This window comes from Procambarus clarkii, chromosome 33 (genome assembly GCF_040958095.1).
Source record: "Procambarus clarkii isolate CNS0578487 chromosome 33, FALCON_Pclarkii_2.0, whole genome shotgun sequence".
NCBI classification, from domain to species: Eukaryota; Metazoa; Arthropoda; class Malacostraca; order Decapoda; family Cambaridae; genus Procambarus; species Procambarus clarkii.
Window position 1 is genome coordinate 14529529 of NC_091182.1, and position 8346 is coordinate 14537874.

The following is an 8346-nucleotide window of genomic DNA, read 5'->3' on the forward strand; positions in this document are numbered from 1 at the left end:
GGTAAACAAACAGCATTGTTTAAAAAAAATAGCAAGACATGGGTTGACATATAGGGGGTAAGGTAGGGTACATGGAGTTAATTAGGTAGTGCTTGGTTTTACTCTTAATCTGGTTGAGGGAGGTACAGTCTTTGACATGATTGGGAAGGTCGTTCCACATTCTGGGTCCCCTGAATTGTAGAGCATTTCTAGTTTGGTTAAGTCGCACTCTTGGAATATCAAATAGGTATTTGTTTCTGGTGCGATGCCCATGAGTTCTGCTACAACCTTCTAGGAAGCTTCTAAGTTCAGGATTGACATTGCAGTTCAGAGTTTTAACTATATTGAGTACACATGAGAGGATGTGCAGTGACTTAATATCTATCATATTTAAAGATTTGAGTAAGGGTACCGAGTGCTGTCTGGGGCCAGAGTTAGATATTGTTCCAATAGCAGCTTTGTGTTGAATAATTAGAGGGCGTAAGTGATTTTGTGTACTAGAACCCCAAGCACAGAGACCATAATTGAGATAAGGATAGATGAGAGAGTAATAGAGAATCACCAGGCCATGGCGAGGTATCTGATCTTAGAAAGAATGCCAACAGTTTTAGAAACTTTTTTATGTATATTTAGAATGTGTCCCTGGAAATTCGGCTTGTGTTCTATAAGAACACCAAGGAATTTTCCATCTACTTTGTTACAAATTTGGATATTGTTTATCCTGAGATGAATTTAATTTGAGGATTTATTGCCAAACAAAATACAGAAAGTTTTGTCAATGTTGAGGGTGAGTTTGTTGGCAGTTAGCCAGAGATGGACTTTATTTAGTTCAGTATTTACTGTGACATTTAGAGCAAAAGGGTCAGGACTGGAGAAAATGAAGGGTGTGTCCTCAGCAAAAAGAATTGGTTTGAGGTGTTGGGAGGCATTTGGAAGGTCATTAATGTAGGTGAGAAAGAGGAGAGGGCCAAGTATGCTGCCCTGAGGAACACCAATGTTGATGGGTAGGGTGGGAGAAATTGAATTATTCACAGAAACATACTGAAGCCTGTCAGTAAGGTAAGATTGAAGGTATTGCAGGAAGTGACCTCTGACTCCATAATGATGTAATTTAAGAAGAAGGTTTCGTTGGTTGACAGTGTCAAAAGCCTTACGCAGGTCCACAAATAACCCAACAGGGTACTCATTTTTATCAAGAGCTGCATGTATCAAGTTAATCATACTAATAAGTGCATCGTTAATGCTTTTTTAGGCGGCCTGAAGCCATATTGACAAGAGCTAAGTATATTGTGTTTAGCTAGATAAGAGTAAAGCCGCTTGTAGATTAGTTTTTCAAATATTTTTGACAAGTTAGGCAGAATTGATATAGGTCTGAAGATGTTGACATCAGTGAGATCACCACATTTATGGACTAGGGTCACTCTCGTTTTTTTTAGAATAACTGGAAAGGTTTGGAGTTCAAGTGACTTGTTGTAGAGCAATGCAATGGCAGGGGCTAAAGATCTGGAGGCTTTTTTGTAGATTAGAGTTGGTATCTCAGCAAGGGCACTAGACTTGATCTTAAGGGAAAGGATTCCCTCATTTACATCAGTGGAATTAGCGGCCGTTAGGTACAGAGACTGTGGGTAGTTACCTGTAAGATAGTCCTGAACATTAGTACTGGAAGATGGAATATCATTAGCAAGGGATGACCCAATGGATGAGAAGAACCTATTGAATTCAATAGCAGTATCAGAGGCTGAAAGAAGACCATCGTTATTGGACAGGATTATTGGTACAGTTTTCTGTATACTGTACGAGGTGCTGTATACTGTACGGGGTTCTTTATACTGTATGGGGTTCTATATACTGTACGGGGTCTGTATACTGTACACTGTTCTGTATACTGCATGGACGTTCTGTATACTCTACACTTGTTCTGTGTACTGTACGAGGTTCTGTATACTGTACGAGGTGCTGTATACTGTACGGGGTTCTGTATACTGTATGGGGTTCTACATACTGTACGGGGTCTGTATACTGTACACTGTTCTGTATACTGCATGGACGTTCTGTATACTCTACACTTGTTCTATGTACTGTACGAGGTTCTGTATACTGTACGCTGTTCCATATACTGTACGTTGTTCTGTATACTGTATGCTGTTCAGTATCCTGTTCGCTGTTCTGTATGATGTACACTGTTCTGTATATTGAACGGGGTTCTGTATACTGTACACTGTTCTGTATACTGTATGAGGTTCTGTATGCTGTTCTGTATACTGTACAGGGTTCTGTATACTGTACAAGGTTCTGTATACTGTACAGGGTTCTGTATACTGTACAAGGTTCTGTATACTGTACAATGTTCTGTATACTGCATAGGGTTCTGTATACTCTATGCTGTTCTGTATACTGTACGGGGTTCTGCATACTGTACACTGTTCTGTATACTGTACACTGTTCTGTATACTGTACACTGTTCTGTATTCTGTATACTGTTCTGTATACTGTACACTGTTCTGTATACTGTACACTGTTCTGTATTCTGTACGAGGTTCTGTATATTCTACAGGATTCTGTATTCTGTACGGGGTTCTGTATACTGTACACTGTTATGTATACTGTTTACTGTACGGGGTTCTGTATACTGAATGCTGTTCTGTATACTATACGGTGTTCTGTATACTGTACGGAGTTATGTATACTGTGCACTGTTCTGTATACTATACACTGTTCTGTGTACTGTACACTGTTCTGTATACTGTACGTTGTTCTGTATACTGTACGCTGTTCTGTATACTGTATGGGATTCTGTATACTGTTTACTGTTCTGTATACTGTACGCTATTCCGTATACTATACATGGTTCTGTATACTCTACAAGGTTCTGCATCCTGTAAGGGGTTCTGTATACTGTACGGGGTTCTGTATACTGTACGGGGTTCTTTATTCTGTACACTGTTCTATATGCTGTGGGTTGCTGTGTTAGTCCTGGGGCCCTCAACCGTTCCTGGTATGGGAGCCGCCATGCCCCGGCTGGCTTGCTGTGTTAGTCCTGGGGCCCTCAACCGTTCCTGGTATGGGAGCCACCATGCCCCGTCTGGCTTGCTGTGTTAGTCCTGGGGCCCTCAACCGTTCCTGGTATGGGAGCCACCATGCCCCGTCTGGCTTGCTATGTTAGTCCTGGGGCCCTCAACCGTTCTTGGTATGGGAGCCACCATGCCACGTCTGGCTTGCTGTGTTAGTCCTGGGGCCCTCAACCGTTCCTGGTATGGGAGCCACCATGCCCCGTCTGGCTTGCTGTGTTAGTCCTGGGGCCCTCAACCGTTCCTGGTATGGGAGCCGATTTAGTTCTGAGATGCTTTTTGTCGCTCTGTGTTGTACTTTCTCCAAAGCAGATATGTTCTGAAGCTGAGGCCTCTATGCTTGATACAGCAGTCCAAATGTGACAGCACCAGAGATGTTTACAGTTCAATATCTTTATTTTCCTTGAAAATAAAGTTGACTTTCTTACTAGTGTTCCCAATTGTTATGCAACTTTCAATGACTGGTCCCCGTGGCGCAGTGGTGAAACACTAGCCCCAGCTCTTCGCGAACAGTATAGTCTGGGTTCGTATCCTTGCTGGGGAGGATTGGCTGGGTTCCAATCCTTAACATTATGCCTCTCTTCACCCAGCAGTGAAACGATTTGTCGGGTCGTATTCCGGAGTTATTAATTAAGATTAATATTAATCTTAGGACTTAGCCGTATTAGGATAAAGGACCTGCCCGAAACGCTATTCGTGCTAGTGACTTTACAAGAATGTAAAACTGGTGGACCATCCAAGTAGTAGGCGTCCATCTGTCTCAGGAGACTATAGAGTTCCGTTCTGGTTGTCGGTCTGGAGGGGCCTCACCAGGGCGCAAAGCCTGAGTAGGTTGATAAGGGGGAGAAGCTGTCACCCATGCAGCAGGTCCCCCCCTCCACAGCACAGAACGTCTCAATTGGAAAGGCAAACGCCAATAAGATTGGTTCCAGCGCCGTCGCAGGAACTGTTAGGAGGACGTTCTATTAGGAGAACGGGTTGAACAGCTACATACCGAGTTTTGGCGGCATAACACAACAATTTAGAAAATAATATATAATTATAAACAGCCTCAAAGTCCTTTGGAGCTCATCAACTGTTTAATATGTGTAAAGTCGCCAAAGACTGAGATAACATGTTCGTAAGTACTTGCGTAACTGACTGATGAATCTCGATCCAGACGCTAAATTTAATTCTTATGCTTGGAATGTTTACATGCAAGAAGAGTTGCTATAGACCTCAACAAACACGACAGATCAGCCTCCAGGGCTGAGTGGATCCCATACTTATCCTGTAGACCCCATGTATACCTATCCTGTGAGCGTTAGTGCCTCCAATACATGTCCTGTTCATGAGTGGTAGTGAACCCATACCCATCGTGTGCAGCAGTGATCACATACTCATGCTATGATGTATGTCATACGCAGCTGGCTGTGCACAGTAACCATGATGTGCGCATCCCATGCGCAAGATCAGTACGTACTGGTGCGTTACTGCGCAGAAACACTGATACTTTTATTTATGAAGAAAATATTACCAATTATAAAATTATAAAAAATGTATAAAATGTATCATCCAAATAATATGAGCAGCAGAGTGGCGCAGTGGAAGCGTGCTGGGCCCATAACCCAGAGGTCCGTAGATCGAAACTACGCTCTGCTACGAAGTTGTTTTAATATATTAATAATGTTTTTTCATTACAAATGTAGGTACATAGCAGTGTCTTGCTACCCCCTTCAATATAAGTAATTACAAATTACAGGTTGAGCTAGCTATATGTTAAGAAATAAAGGCACAATAACGAACGTGGGAGATTTGTACCTGAATTTACCTGTCTCTAGTGTCCTCGACGGATAGTAGAAGCCATCGGCTTGTCAAAGATCCCCCCCATTCCCCCCATGGTTCATGAGGATTGTTTCTGTTTGGATTTTGAACTGAGGCAATGTCTTGGTATTTAACGACTTCGCTAGTTAGACAATTCCATGGGATAACCCTAGAATATAGTATAGTTCATTTAATATGCACCCCATACCCGTCCTGTGGGCGGTAGTGGAAAGAGTTACAGAGGCACATAATGGGCTCAGGGGCTGAACCCCACAATTCATTTACCTGAGCAAGTTAATCTTGCTGAGAGAGTTACAAAATTCAATGCACATCATCACATCAACAATGGGCTCGAGACCGCCCACAAGTACAGTTTCTAAATTAAGCAACTGACATGTGGAGAGCCCTACAGCGAGAAACATTTGTACGCTAACCAACTGTGTTACGGAGGCTACGCTCTCTAAAACCTTACAAATATTTCCTCCTGCTTCTTACCGCTCGCTCCCGCCATCGGAAGCCCTAAAATCACTTCCTCTTGCTTCCTCCTGCTCTCTGAAGCTCTAGTAACACTTCCTTCCACTCTCTGAACCCATAAAAATACTTCCTCCTGCTCCCTCCCGATCTCTGAAACCCAATTAATATTTCCTTCTCCTTCCTTCAACTCGCTTCCGCTCTCTGAAACCCTATTATTTATTTATTTATTTATTTATTTATTTATTTATTTATTTATTTATATACAAGAAGGTACATTGGGTTTGTGAGAATACATAGCATAGTACAGTAATTACACTCTTGCAAAGCCACTAGTACGCGCAGAGTTTCGGGCAGGTCCTTAATCTAACAGATAATTTTAAGTAGGTAAATTCTATCAGAATTAATAAAATGATAACAAATACATTGCAAGAAAAAAATGAGATGAGAGAGATTAGTAAGTATATTAAAGCACATTGGTATATTAAAGCTCTGGTTGATTACATTGACAGCTTGATTGGTAATTTAAACAAGATTAATAGACATCATACAGCAGATTGACAGCACATATAAGAAGACAGCAATGATCGCAATGATAAAGAGGTTCAGATTGGGTACATAAAGATTGGGAGATTGGGTAGCAATATATACAGTGCAGTTTTAAAGCAAAAGGTAAAAAACTATGAAGATGAAATTAGGTACTTTTTATTATTGTTTTTGAATGATGCAAAAGTTGGACAGTTTTTCAATTCAATAGGGAGTGAGTGAGTTCCATAGACTGGGTCCCTTTATTTGCATAGAGTGTTTACACAAATTAAGTTTGACTCTGGGGATATCAAAGAGATATTTATTTCTGGTATGGTGATAATGGGTCCTATTACATCTGTCCAGGGAGAGTTTCAGAGCAGGATTTCCATTTAAGAACAGGGTTTTGTAAATGTAGTTGACACAAGAGAATTTGTGGAGTGAGATTATGTTTAGCATGTTTAGGGAGTTTAGAGTATGTTTAGGGCATGTTTATTAATACTATCTTCTGCTACCTCCCACTTCCTCCCGCTCTCTGAAGCCTTAAAAATATTCATTCCTGCTCTCTGAAGCCCTAATAACACCACTTCCTGTTTCCTCATGAAGCACATACCTTACAAATACTTTCTACTGCTTTTTACCACTGGCTCCTGCTGTCTGAAGCCCTAAAATCATTTCCTCCTGCTTCCTCCCGTTCGATTTGTCGGTGTGCAGGACAAACATATCAATTGTGACACTAGCTCTTCACATATATCAGTTGCTTAATTTAGAAATCGTACTTGTGGTCAATCGCGAACCCATTTATGATGTGACGACTTATTATACTGAATTTTGTAACCAGCTCATCAAGACTGTAACTTGCTTAGCTAAGTGAATTGTGAGGTTCAGTCCCTGAGCCCATTATGTGCCTCTGTAACCCTTTACACTACCGCCCACAAGATGGGTATGGGGTGCATAATAAATGAACTAAACTAAACTAAACCTCTCATGTTATCGTGACGTCACACACCTCGTACACATATAAAACAGGATTTTCTCTCTATTTTCGTTATTAAACCTTTTATAATTTATATAATTACTCAAGCAATGTGTTTTGATCATATTATATCGCTGAAGAAAAACTATGTGCATCTTCGGTATCAATTAACCGGATTTGGTCCATATAATAACAGGTCACTATACTTCAGGTTTCCGTAGTGTAGTGGTTATCACGTGCGCCTCACACGCGCAAGGTCCCCGGTTCGATCCCGGGCGGAAACATTTGTCTTTTTAAATGTTTGTTTTCATAACCCATTGAAATAAACTCAAAGTGTCCAACCACTTGGGTCGAACGGTAGAGCGACGGTCTCAATTCTTGCAGGTCGGCGTTCCATCCCGACCGTCCAAGTGGTTGGGTACCATTCCATCCCATCCCATCCCAAATCCTTATCCTGACCCCTTCCCAGTGCTATATAGTTGTAATGGCTTGGCGCTTCCCCCCTGATAGTTCCCTTCCCTTCCCTTCAAAGAGCTAAAATTAATAACAAAGTATATTGACAATATTTATTAAATCATAAAACTTATACCATTTTGTAATTTGCTAATACTACATTATACTAATTATTAATATTGAGGGTCATATAACTATGTATTGTGGAGCAGATTGGCGCAGTGGAAGCGTGCTGGGCCCATAATCCAACTAGAGGTCCGTAGATCGAAACTACGCTCTGCTACAGTCAAATTTTTTCTACCATAACAAACCACATGAAATGTTGATATCTTTAATGAATGCAATCCATCCTCCTGTACATTTTGTAACTATGTGGAACATCGTACATATAAATTAAATATTGACGTAAGAGACAATTACATAGTAGAACTTGGTACTATTCACCCCTATAGTCCGGAAAAAATATAGCTAAAACCAAACAGATATATTCCTAGGCGTAGTATAACATATATGAACTACATTTGGCTTCAGTTAGCATGTATTAGACCTTGGATGGTAAGTTAGGGTAGGTTTTATGAGAAACAAATACAAAGGTTCGGGCCAACCTTGCCCAAAACGCTTTGCGTAATAGTGACTTTAGACATTGTATGTACAAGCTCTATCTATAAATCCCACAACATGTTTGTATCTCACCTTGTATGTATGTACTTTACCTGAATAAACATTTGATTCGGTTTGACAAAACCTTTGCCGGTTTATCCAAATTCAATAATACCAATTTCTACTATTCAATTGTCTATTACATCAATATATGCACGATGGAGGATGGATGTGTTGCTTATAGGCACTGCTATTAAAATATCATAAGCTCCTACATAAATTACACACAGAAATCACAATAGCATGATGCATCAAATGAACAAATCCACAAGAGCCGTGACGAGGGTTCAAACCTACGTCCGAGAGGATCCCAGACGCTGTCTTAATCGACTGAGCTACGACATGGTAAAAGAATTGCAACCAGAAGTTCTACTGATCTTACTTGGATCCTGCAGCCTCTCCGAGACACAA

The 8346-nt window shown here is 40.8% G+C and overlaps 1 non-coding gene across 1 annotated transcript; it reads left to right on the forward strand.

Moving 5' to 3' along the window:
* Positions 1-7033: 7033 nt before the first annotated feature.
* On the forward strand, positions 7034-7106 carry TRNAV-CAC (transfer RNA valine (anticodon CAC)). The gene has a single exon. It is a non-coding gene; the product is annotated as a tRNA-Val (tRNA).
* Positions 7107-8346: the final 1240 nt, after the last annotated feature.